At 41.8% G+C, this 12,580-nt stretch overlaps 1 pseudogene; it reads right to left on the bottom strand.

Moving 5' to 3' along the window:
• Positions 1–7,372: 7,372 nt before the first annotated feature.
• Positions 7,373–7,425, bottom strand: LOC147746818 (U7 small nuclear RNA; annotated as a pseudogene).
• Positions 7,426–12,580: the final 5,155 nt, after the last annotated feature.

Raw genomic sequence — 12,580 nt, 5'->3', positions numbered from 1 at the left:
GCATCTCATTAGTGATAAATATCACTGACATGCAAAGTGGGGCCCAAGATGGTCGCTATCTCCTACTAGCTGTCGCTAAATGGTGTTAGCGGCAGCTGGGTAATAAGGAGATAATTTTATCTCCGCTTTCTTGGCTTTTAAAGCCAAAAAAGCGGAGATAAACCCCCTTGATAATATGCCCCTTTGTTCCGTCAGATTTCCAATTATTAAAACAGAAACCTCATATATTCAAGGTAAAATAACAAGTATTTCTACATGCTAAAATGCATATAGTCATTTCACAAAAGTGAAATTAGCTTCCAGCAAGCAGTGAGAGAGGTGATGATTTTGAGAGCAAGCCCCTGCAAACCATTATGGGACGAGATTAGCAGTGGGAAGTGAATATTATAGTATCCAAATAATTCTACAAAGAGCTGCAGTTCACCTCGTTTTCCCCAGGTGTCCCCAAGAGGCAAATGCAATAGCATTTAAAATATTATACATCAAGCTGCAGTTCACCTCATGGTCCCTAGATGTTCCTGATGAGGCAAATGCAATAGCATTTAAAATATTACACATCAAGCTGCAGTTCACCTCATGTCCCTAGATGTCCCTGATGATGCAAATGCAATAGCATTTAAAATATTATATACTAGCAGCCCGTCGTGACGTTGTCCGGGTATGAATTGCGGCTGGCCAGTAGTGTATTGTTTTGTAGGATTTCGTTTTGATAGCATTTCTTATCCGTGACAGGCCTGTGAAACGCTCCTATTCACAGTGCACTGCTGATGCACTTAAGAGTGCGCGTTCAGTTGTGTGTGATCTCGAGTTTCCCTATTTTTTTTTCCTTGCAATATTATATAGCGCGAACTCGACAACATGGCATGAGCACAATTTACATTACAGAAGAACACATTAATTTGTGGTGGGCTCAGGGAGACAAAGCAATTTGCCTGGAATCACAGAATGTTGACCTGATGCCGAGATTCGAACGTAGCTCCCCAGCTCTAAAGTTCGCAAGTCTAGAACTTGTGGTGGGAGGTGTGTCTAAAAGTGTATGTCGGTGCTGGCCATCAATGAGAGAGACCTGTGCATTTTTTAAATGGTGGTGAAAAAATATGAGTATGTTGCTGGAGATGTGTGCCGCCGTGCCACCAATGTACTTACCGGGGGAGGGTAAACACCCATTATTCGGCAACTTTCTTTCCGCAGACCATCACTCTGCATACTTTCGTTCCGAAAGTACCATGACTCCGCAATGCCATTATAACGCATGGATTACATTTGATATGCTTTTACCACACATACATTTACAACGAAATTTGTTGTAAATGCATGAATGGTAAAAGCATGTTTTTTTAAATGTTTGGATAAGGTAAGTATGGGTATAGGGGTATATGTTTTGGGGTACTGAGGTATATGTTTTGGGGTGTTTGAGTATTTTAAGGGTTCAGATATAGTTTTGGGTTATGGGGTATAGGGTTAGTTTTAGCGTTTCGGGATAGGTATGTGTTTTGGGGTACAGGTGTATTTTTAGGGTTCAAGGCTAGGTTTGGGTTTTGGGGTATAGGGGTATTATTAGGGTTCAGGGGTAGTTTTGGGTTTTGGGGTACAGGGGTATTTTAAGGGTTCAGGGCTAGGTTTGTGTTTTGGGGTACAGGGGTATTTTTAGGGTTCAGGGCTAGGTTTGGGTTTTGGGGTACAGGGGGTATTTTAGGGTTCAGGGGTAGGTTTGGGTTTTGGGGTACAGGGTTATTTTTATGGTTCAGGGCTAGGTTTGGGTTTTGGGGTGCAGGGGTATTTTTAGGGTAGGTTTGGGTTTTGGGGTACAGGGGTATTTTAGGGTTCAGGGGTAGGTTTGGTTTTTGGGGTACTGGGGTATTTTTAGGATTTAGGTATAGGTTTGGGTTTTGGGGTACAGGGTATATTTATAGGGTTAAGATGGTTAGTGTTTAAGGGTGTTGGGGTATTTTAAGGAGAAAGGGTGGGTTTTGATAATGGGGTGCAGGGGTATTTAAAGGGAGCAGGGTGGACACCTGGAGCCGGAATATACAGAACCTGGGAAGAAAAACAATGAAGTATTTAACGCATGAAAAGCGGAATGTAAAACCAACAGTTGATGGACAGAATGCAGAACAATGTCATGCATTAACCCCAATACAGAGATATGGGCCTAAATCCATCATTTTTTTCGCACTCCACACCACCTCAGCCTTGACTCTGTGCCTCTTGGGAACATTCCAGACCTATCTGCCAAGCCATGTCTTTTCTGGACATGACTCAAGCATTCTAGGCCTGATTTCTGACTATCAGCCGTCTTCAGCCAGGATAGCTTGACTCCAGTGCTGTGGAGAGCATGGGACTCATGTCTGAGCATACCCAATCCCACTCGGGGTGACAAATGCAAAAACAACAGTTGATGGACAGAATGTAGAACAATGTCATACATTCACCCCAGTACAGAGATCTGAGCCTAAATCCATAGTTTTTTTGCACTCCACACCACCCCAGTTCAGACATGGCCATATGCCCGAATGGCTGAACGTACCACACGCCCCCAGCATTTGTCACGCCCCCCCCCCCCAGCACAAGCCCACAGCACAACGCAGTCACGCCCGTAAGGGACTACTTTGCAGGCACGGTTCTTTTACTTTTTAAATGTATATGGTGGGCGTCTGCATAGCCTATGTCCTTCTGCTGCAACTGCCCTTTCCAACGCTGTATTGGGTGTTGTGATTGGTGCTGTGGTTCCTGAGATTACCCGCCTCAAAGGTTTGGGCTCTCTCTTTATTATATTAGTACTAGCAGCCCGTCCCGACGGTGTCTGGGAGCAATTAGGCTTCAGGGCCCCCACCCGCCCCCACGTTGTCCGTGGGTCCCCCGGAGCCTTCCTCCATATATTGCAGTATTATACCTCTATGTTTACTTTGTATGCTTTTGTAACCTGCACACGTCCATTTTTCCTCCTATACCTGTATGTTTACTTTTGACGCTTTTGTAACCTGCACACGTAACTTTTTCTTCCTGTAATGCACCGTTTGGCTCACTTTTGTAATGCTCCGTTTGCTTCCTCTTGCTCACGATTGTCATTTTTTGCTTCATTTTTCCGCCGCTCACCGTTCCTCCCCGCCTGTCCGCCGCTCCTCGCCGCCAGTATGCCGCTCCTCCCCGCTCCATGTCCGCCGGTCCTCCTCGCGCTCCTGGCCACCGCTCCTCCCTGCGCTCTTCACGTCAGCACGCACGTCTAGGCCGGCGCTTCTTCCAAGGGACTACTTTTTTTTTCAGTACATTTTTTAAATAACGTATATTTATTACGTTCATATAGCCTATGTCCATCTGCACACCCTGACGATTACAACGAAGTATCGGGTGTGTGGATTGGCACTGTGGTTCCTGAGTTTACCCGCCTCAAAGGTTCAAAGTTCTTCCTTTATAATAGTACTAGCAGCCCGTCCCGACGTTGTCCGGGAGCAATTAGGCTTCAGGGCCCCCGCCCGCCCCGACGTTGTCCGTGGGTCCCCCGGAGCCTTCCTCCATATATTGCAGTATTATACCTCAATGTTTACTTTGTATGCTTTTGTAACCTGCACACGTAACTTTTTCTTCCTGTAATGCACCGTTTGGCTCACTTTTGTAATGCTCCGTTTGCTTCCTCTTGCTCACGATTGTCATTTTTGGTTCATTTTTCCGCCGCTCACCGTTCCTCCCCGCCTGTCCGCCGCTCCTCACCGTCTGTCCGCCGCTCCTCGCCGCCTGTACGCCGCTCCTCTCCGCTCCATGTCCGCCGGTCCTCCTCGCGCTCCTGGACGCCGCTCCTCCCTGCGCTCCTCACGTCCAGGCCGGCGCTTCTTCCAAGGGACTACTTATGTTTTTTCCGGTACATTTTTTAAATAACGTATATTTATTAAGTTTATATAGCCTATGTCCATCTGCACACCCTGACGATTACAACAATGTATCGGGTGTGTGGATTGGCGCTGTGGTTTCTGAGTTTACCGGCCTCAAAGGTTCAAAGTTCTTCCTTTATAATAGTAGTATAAATATATATATATAACTATATATATATATAGATATATATATAGATATATATATGTATATATATATATATTTATATATATAGATATATATATATGTATATCTATCTATCTATATATATATATATATATATATATATATATATATATATATATATATATATATATATATATATATATATATATGTGTGTGTGTGTGTGTGTGTGTGTGTGTATATATATAGATAGATATATATATATATAGATATATATATATATATGTTGTGATCAAGTCCGGGTTTCCTGGACGAAACGCGTCATGTTGCCGTCCCCATCGATGGAATAAAGCACTTCATTCACCTTTAACTTTATATAGATATATAGATATATATATATATACATGTATATATCTATATCTATATCTATCTCTATCTATCTATCTATCTATCTATCTATCTATCTATCTACATATATATATATATATATATATATATGTGTGTGTGTATATATCTATTTATATATATATTTCAAAGCAGAGAGCTGGCCTTTTTTGCGATCACCAGTGTAGTTGCTGCTATAGAACTCTACAGGGACCTCTGGGGACAGCCTGCGGTACTGTGTCCGTGCAGCCCTATTCAGACTCTACAGGGACCTCTGGGGACTGCCAGTGGTACTGCGCCTCTTCCTGCTCCTCCAGAGATATTTAGTAAATTGTTACTCGGCCTCGGCCTTCCCTCGCGGAATCCATATTTCGCACCTCGACTGTGATGTCACTAGTGTCAGTGTCTCTTTAGCCAGTGGGCCCAGGGCCCGCTACTTAACACTGTGCAAGTCTGTTTTGTTGAACTTTTAGCTCGTTGCAATCATTTATTTACCGCTGGAGGGACAACTTCTCGCAAAGCATTCTAATTAGCAGAAAATCTAGAACGGAGGTAACCTGGAATTAAAAAATCCAGTTAACAAAACAAGCTAAAATTAATTGGGCACTTTTCGGCAGTCAACAATGAACCTCACTGTACTCGTTTATATAAAATCTGCTGGCTACGCCCACCATTGAGAAGCATTGTAAGGCATATCCATAAATAGACCGTGACGTTATTTCCCACTACTTATTCAAACGAGTTTCATATTAGGATCCTATAACTCAATATAATTTTTCAGCGTTTCAACCGATTTAGTTTAACACAGGAGACTTTCTTCGTATCTTTCATTTACAATGATATGGCAGCTTCTCTTTATAAGACACCTTCTAGACAAATAGTAAAGAGCTATTCTACATATGGTAAATGCAATTTCACGTAGTATCGCTAAAAAATACCTACTTTTAATAGGTTCCCTTTATTATATTAATTGTTGATTGAAATGGAAAGGAGTAAAAAAATCAGAATGTACTAAAATAAGTTATTATTGACAATTTAACAAAGAAAACCAAAGAAAAGAAGTCCATGGCATTGCACAGAAAATATGCAAATATTAGTACCTCGGCCACGCCCTGCTTGAGATCCGACAAACCAAACACCTCACTGGTTTAGAATGGCTCGCCATTGGTTTGGACGTCACTGGAATGAGAGGCGTGGCGTCCATGCTGGATCGGGTTGAAAGACTTAAAACCGGGAAGATATTTTGCTAGCAAGCGGCCATGACAGATTGGGGTAAAATGTCGGCCTTGACAGAATGACGATAACGTTGTCTCGCGCACATGTCTGAGGAGCTCTTTTTCCGCCGAACAACTAACTGCTCTCATCAGTCTGTCCAACTTTATTATGTTTCTACCAGGAGGGTTCAGGACAACTATCTAAAAGAACAGATGTCATTTCTCTGTATTCTAATGAGGGTTTACTTTATGCCTCTATATTTTGCACCAGGTCCTGATGAGACCCACTGATTCACTCTTAAATCTGTAAAAACATTGGGGCATATTACCACGCAAATGCTATAGCATTTAAAATATTACACATCAAGCTGCAGTTCACCTCGTCGTCCCAAGATGACCCTGATGAGTAAATTTCAAAAACATTGAAACCCTTTCATGAATGCTAAAAATTATGCTAAACTTATCCCATAATGCTTTGCAGGGCCTTTTAGTTGTATTTTTGCTCATAACTGTGCTTGGGGTGGTTCTAAGAGAATGGGACCTCCATTGAATTACTATTTAAAGGGAGCAGGAATGTATAGAACCTGGGAAGAAAAAACAACACTCGTGACGGAATGCCCCCAGCGATTGTCACACCCCAGCACACACCCACAGCACAATGCAGACACGCCCACAAGGGACTACTTTGCTGGCACGGTTCTTTTACATTTTAAATGTATATGGTGGGCGTCTGCAAAGCCTATGTCCTTCTGCTGTAACTGCCCTTTCCAACGCTGTATTGGGTGTTGTGATTGGTGCTGTGGTTCCCGAGTTTACCTGGCCAAAAGGTGCAAGTTCTCTCTTTATAATAGTAGTATAGAGTATAGATATATATATAACTATATATATAGATAGATAGATAGATAGATAGATAGATAGATATATAGATATATATACATATATATATATGTACATATATATATTTATATATATATAGATATATATACATATATATATGTATATATATATCTATATATATATAGATATATATAGATATATATATACACATATATATATATATATGTGTATATATATATCTATATATATATTTCAAAGCAGAGAGCTGGCCTTTATTGCGATCACCAGTGTAGTTGCCGCTATGGAACTCTACAGGGACCTCTGGGGACAGCCTGCGGTACTGTGTCCGTGCAGCCCTATTCAGACTCTACAGGGACCTCTGGGGGCTGCTACTGGTACTGCACCTCTTCCTGCTCCTCCAGAGATATTTAGTAAATTGTTACTCGGCCTCGGCCTTCCCTCGCGGAATCCATATTTCGCACCTCAACTGTGATGTCACTAGTGTCAGTGTCTCTTTAGCCAGTGGGCCCAGGGCCCGCTACTTAACACTGTGCAAGTCTGTTTTGTTGAACTTTTAGCTCGTTGCAATCATTTATTTGTCGCTGGAGGGACAACTTCTCACAAAGCATTCTATTTAGCAGCAAACCTAGAACGGAGGTAACCTGGAATTAAAAAATCCAGTTAACAAAACCAGCTAAAATTAATTGGGCACTTTTCGGCAATCAACAACGAACCTCACAGTGCTCGTTTATATAAAATCTGCTGGCAACACCCACCATTGAGCAGCATAGTAAGACATATTCTTAAATGGTCCGTGACATTATTTCCCATTACTTATTGTGACGAGTTTCATATCAAGATCTTCATAACTCAGAATCATCATTCAGCATTCCAACCGTTCTAGATTAGAACAGAGAGCTTTCTTCATATCTTTCATTTCCAATGATGAGGCGGCTTCTCTTTATTAGAAACCTTCTAGACAAATAGTAAAGAGCTATTCTAACTACCGTCAATGCAATTTCACGTGGTAGCGCTAAAAAAGACCTACTTTTAATAGGTCCCCTTTAAGATATTAATTGTTGATTGAAATGGAAAAGAGTAAAAAATCTGAGGGTACTAAAATAAGTTATTATTGACAATTTAACAAAAAAAAAACAAAGAAAAGAAGTCCATGGCATTGCACAGAAAATATGCAAATATTAGTACCTCGGCCACGCCCTGCTTGAGATCCGACAAACCAAACACGTCACTGGTTAGAATGGCTCGCCATTGGTTTGGACGTCACTGGAATGAGAGGCGTGGCGTCCATGCTGGATCGGGTTGAAAGACTTAAAACTGGGAAGATATTTTGCGAGCAAGCGGACATGACAGATTGGGGTAAAATGTCGGCCTTGACAGAATGACGATAAAGTTGTCTCGCGCACATGTCTGAGGAGCTCTTTTTCCGCCGAACAACTAACTGCTCTCATCAGTCTGTCCAACTTTATTATATTTCTACCAGGAAGGTTCAGGACAACTATCTAAAAGAACAGATGTAATTTCTCTGTATTCTAATGAGGGTTTACTTTATGCCTCTATATTTTGCACCAGGTCCTGATGAGACCCACTGATTCACTCTTAAATCGGTAAAAACATTGGGGCATATTACCAGGCAAATGCAATAGCATTTAAAATATTACACATCAAGCTGCAGTTCACCTCATGTCCCTAGATGTCCCTGATGATGCAAATGCAATAGCATTTAAAATATTATATATCAAGCTGCAGTACACCTCGCAGTCCCTAGATGTCCCTGATGAGGCAAATGCAATAGCATATAAAATGCGATTGTCACAACCCCAACACACACCCACAGCACAATGCAGACACGCCCACAAGGGACTACTTTGCTGGCACGGTTCTTTTACATTTTAAATGTATATGGTGGGCGTCTGCATAGCCTATGTCCTTCTGCTGCAACTGCTTTTTCCAACACTGTATTGGGTGTAGTGATTGGTGCTGTGGTTCCCGAGTTTACCTGGCCAAAAGGTGCAAGTTCTCTCTTTATAATAGTAGTATAGACTAGCAGCCCGTCCCGACGTTGTCCGGGAGCAATTAGGCTTCAGGGCCCCCGCCCGCCCCGACGTTGTCTGTGGGTCCCCCGGAGCCTTCCTCCATATATTGCAGTATTATACCTCAATGTTTACTTTGTATGCTTTTGTAACCTGCACACGTAACTTTTTCTTCCTGTAATGCACCGTTTGGCTCACTTTTGTAATGCTCCGTTTGCTTCCTCTTGCTCACGATTGTCATTTTTGGTTCATTTTTCCGCCGCTCACCGTTCCTCCCCGCCTGTCCGCCGCTCCTCACCGTCTGTCCGCCGCTCCTCGCCGCCTGTACGCCGCTCCTCTCCGCTCCATGTCCGCCGGTCCTCCTCGCGCTCCTGGACGCCGCTCCTCCCTGCGCTCCTCACGTCTAGGCCGGCGCTTCTTCCAAGGGACTACTTATGTTTTTTCCGGTACATTTTTTAAATAACGTATATTTATTAAGTTTATATAGCCTATGTCCATCTGCACACCCTGACGATTACAACAATGTATCGGGTGTGTGGATTGGCGCTGTGGTTTCTGAGTTTACCGGCCTCAAAGGTTCAAAGTTCTTCCTTTATAATAGTAGTATAAATATATATATATAACTATATATATATATATAGATATATATATAGATATATATATATGTATATATATATATATATTTATATATATAGATATATATATCCTGTGCACCGTCTGTTTCCCAGCTCGCACGCTTGCGCAACCACAGCAAGAAAACTCCGGACACGGACCTCGAGGTATATTCAGCTTTTAATCACGCAGAAATATATATATATATATATATATATATATATATATATATATATATATATATATATGTGTGTGTGTGTGTGTGTGTATATATATAGATAGATATATATATATATAGATATATATATATATATGTTGTGATCAAGTCCGGGTTTCCTGGACGAAACGCGTCATGTTGCCGTCCCCATCGATGGAATAAAGCACTTCATTCACCTTTAACTTTATATAGATATATAGATATATATATATATATATACATGTATATATCTATATCTATATCTATCTATCTATCTATCTATCTACATATATATATATATATATATATATATATATATATATATATATATATGTGTGTGTGTATATATCTATTTATATATATATTTCAAAGCAGAGAGCTGGCCTTTTTTGCGATCACCAGTGTAGTTGCTGCTATAGAACTCTACAGGGACCTCTGGGGACAGCCTGCGGTACTGTGTCCGTGCAGCCCTATTCAGACTCTACAGGGACCTCTGGGGACTGCCAGTGGTACTGCGCCTCTTCCTGCTCCTCCAGAGATATTTAGTAAATTGTTACTCGGCCTCGGCCTTCCCTCGCGGAATCCATATTTCGCACCTCGACTGTGATGTCACTAGTGTCAGTGTCTCTTTAGCCAGTGGGCCCAGGGCCCGCTACTTAACACTGTGCAAGTCTGTTTTGTTGAACTTTTAGCTCGTTGCAATCATTTATTTACCGCTGGAGGGACAACTTCTCGCAAAGCATTCTAAGTAGCAGAAAATCTAGAACGGAGGTAACCTGGAATTAAAAAATCCAGTTAACAAAACAAGCTAAAATTAATTGGGCACTTTTCGGCAATCAACAATGAACCTCACTGTACTCGTTTATATAAAATCTGCTGGCTACGCCCACCATTGAGAAGCATTGTAAGACATATCCATAAATAGACCGTGACGTTATTTCCCACTACTTATTCAAACGAGTTTCATATTAGGAACCTATAACTATAATAAGTGGAGAAGTGTGGCTCACTGGTTAGAGCAGGCAGACCCTGAAGCAGAGGTCAGACCCGGGACCAGGGTTCGATTCCCGACGCGGCAGGGTGTTGAGCTCATATGTCCACGGACTCGATAATTCTCTCTTCGGTGCCTGACCTAATCATGGGTTCACACTCTGCAACTCTGGGCAATAGCTTGCTTAATCTCCACTACGGCCCCCCGCGGCGGGATGCCTGGCTTTCACCTTGGGGATGCCCAGTATGGGTTATCTCACAGGGAAAAGCCAGGACGGGTTCCCAATGCAAGCGCCAAGATGCCCAAGGGTAAGTTGAGCGCTATATAAGAACACACATAATAATAATATAAGAACACACATAATAATAACTCAATATAATTTTTCAGCGTTTCAACCGATTTAGTTTAACACAGGAGACTTTCTTCGTATCTTTCATTTACAATGATATGGCAGCTTTTCTTTATAAGAAACCTTCTAGACAAATAGTAAAGAGCTATTCTAAATATGGTAAATGCAATTTCACGTAGTATCGCTAAAAAACACCTACTTTTAATAGGTTCCCTTTATTATATTAATTGTTGATTGAAATGGAAAGGAGTAAAAAAATCTGAATGTACTAAAATAAGTTATTATTGACAATTTAACAAAGAAACCCAAAGAAAAGAAGTCCATGGCATTGCACAAAAAATATGCAAATATTAGTACCTCGGCCACGCCCTGCTTGAGATCCGACAAACCAAACACCTCACTGGTTTAGAATGGCTCGCCATTGGTTTGGACGTCACTGGAATGAGAGGCGTGGCGTCCATGCTGGATCGGGTTGAAAGACTTAAAACCGGGAAGATATTTTGCTAGCAAGCGGCCATGACAGATTGGGGTAAAATGTCGGCCTTGACAGAATGACGATAAAGTTGTCTCGCGCACATGTCTGAGGAGCTCTTTTTCCGCCGAACAACTAACTGCTCTCATCAGTCTGTCCAACTTTATTATGTTTCTACCAGGAGGGTTCAGGACAACTATCTAAAAGAACAGATGTCATTTCTCTGTATTCTAATGAGGGTTTACTTTATGCCTCTATATTTTGCACCAGGTCCTGATGAGACCCACTGATTCACTCTTAAATCGGTAAAAACATTGGGGCATATTACCACGCAAATGCTATAGCATTTAAAATATTACACATCAAGCTGCAGTTCACCTCGTCGTCCCAAGATGACCCTGATGAGTAAATTTCAAAAACATTGAAACCCTTTCATGAATGCTAAAAATTATGCTAAACTTATCCCATAATGCTTTGCAGGGCCTTTTAGTTGTATTTTTGCTCATAACTGTGCTTGGGGTGGTTCTAAGAGAATGGGACCTCCATTGAATTACTATTTAAAGGGAGCAGGAATGTATAGAACCTGGGAAGAAAAAACAACACTCGTGACGGAATGCCCCCAGCGATTGTCACACCCCCAGCACACACCCACAGCACAATGCAGACACGCCCACAAGGGACTACTTTGCTGGCACCGTTCTTTTACATTTTAAATGTATATGGTGGGCGTCTGCATAGCCTATGTCCTTCTGCTGCAACTGCCCTTTCCAACGCTGTATTGGGTGTTGTGATTGGTGCTGTGGTTCCCGAGTTTACCTGGCCAAAAGGTGCAAGTTCTCTCTTAATAATAGTAGTATAGAGTATAGATATATATATATAACTATATATATAGATAGATAGATAGATAGATAGATAGATAGATAGATAGATAGATAGATAGATAGATAGATATAGATATATATACATATATATATGTATATATATATTTATATATATATAGATATATATACATATATATATGTATATATATATCTATATCAAAACACACTTGTTGCCTTTTGTAGTTAGAACCCACACGAGGAGGTAAGTTTTCACCTTTCTTTATTGAAGATAAAAGCCAGCTAGTGCAGCACGGGGTCTCGCCAAAAGTCTCTTGTCCTCCCCGACGCGTTTCGTGCTCGTGAGGCACTTAATCATGGGCTTGGGACAAAGTTTCATCACAGACGGCAGCTGCATTTTAACACTCGTAATGATTAAGTTTCCGCCTTGGTGGGCGTGGCCACAGCGCGTGGCCTGTTGGAACTTGCAGTGTTTTAGTCCTTCCCCTGTGGGTAGCTTGCCATCATGATGATATTAAATTCACTGTTTCCCGAGTGGGTTGCCAGAAACACCCAGGCTGCCCGCCTGCTTGCGTGAATGCCTTCAATGGCTTTCCTCGTCCTGGATCCGCCTCGGCATAAACCAAGACCTCAGGGCTGCATCCGAT

The sequence above is a fragment of the Lissotriton vulgaris genome, chromosome 1_1 (genome assembly GCF_964263255.1).
Source record: "Lissotriton vulgaris chromosome 1_1, aLisVul1.2, whole genome shotgun sequence".
Classification (NCBI taxonomy): Eukaryota; Metazoa; Chordata; class Amphibia; order Caudata; family Salamandridae; genus Lissotriton; species Lissotriton vulgaris.
The sequence above is the reverse complement of the archived record's forward strand: the minus strand, read 5'-3'. Positions and strand labels throughout refer to the sequence as shown.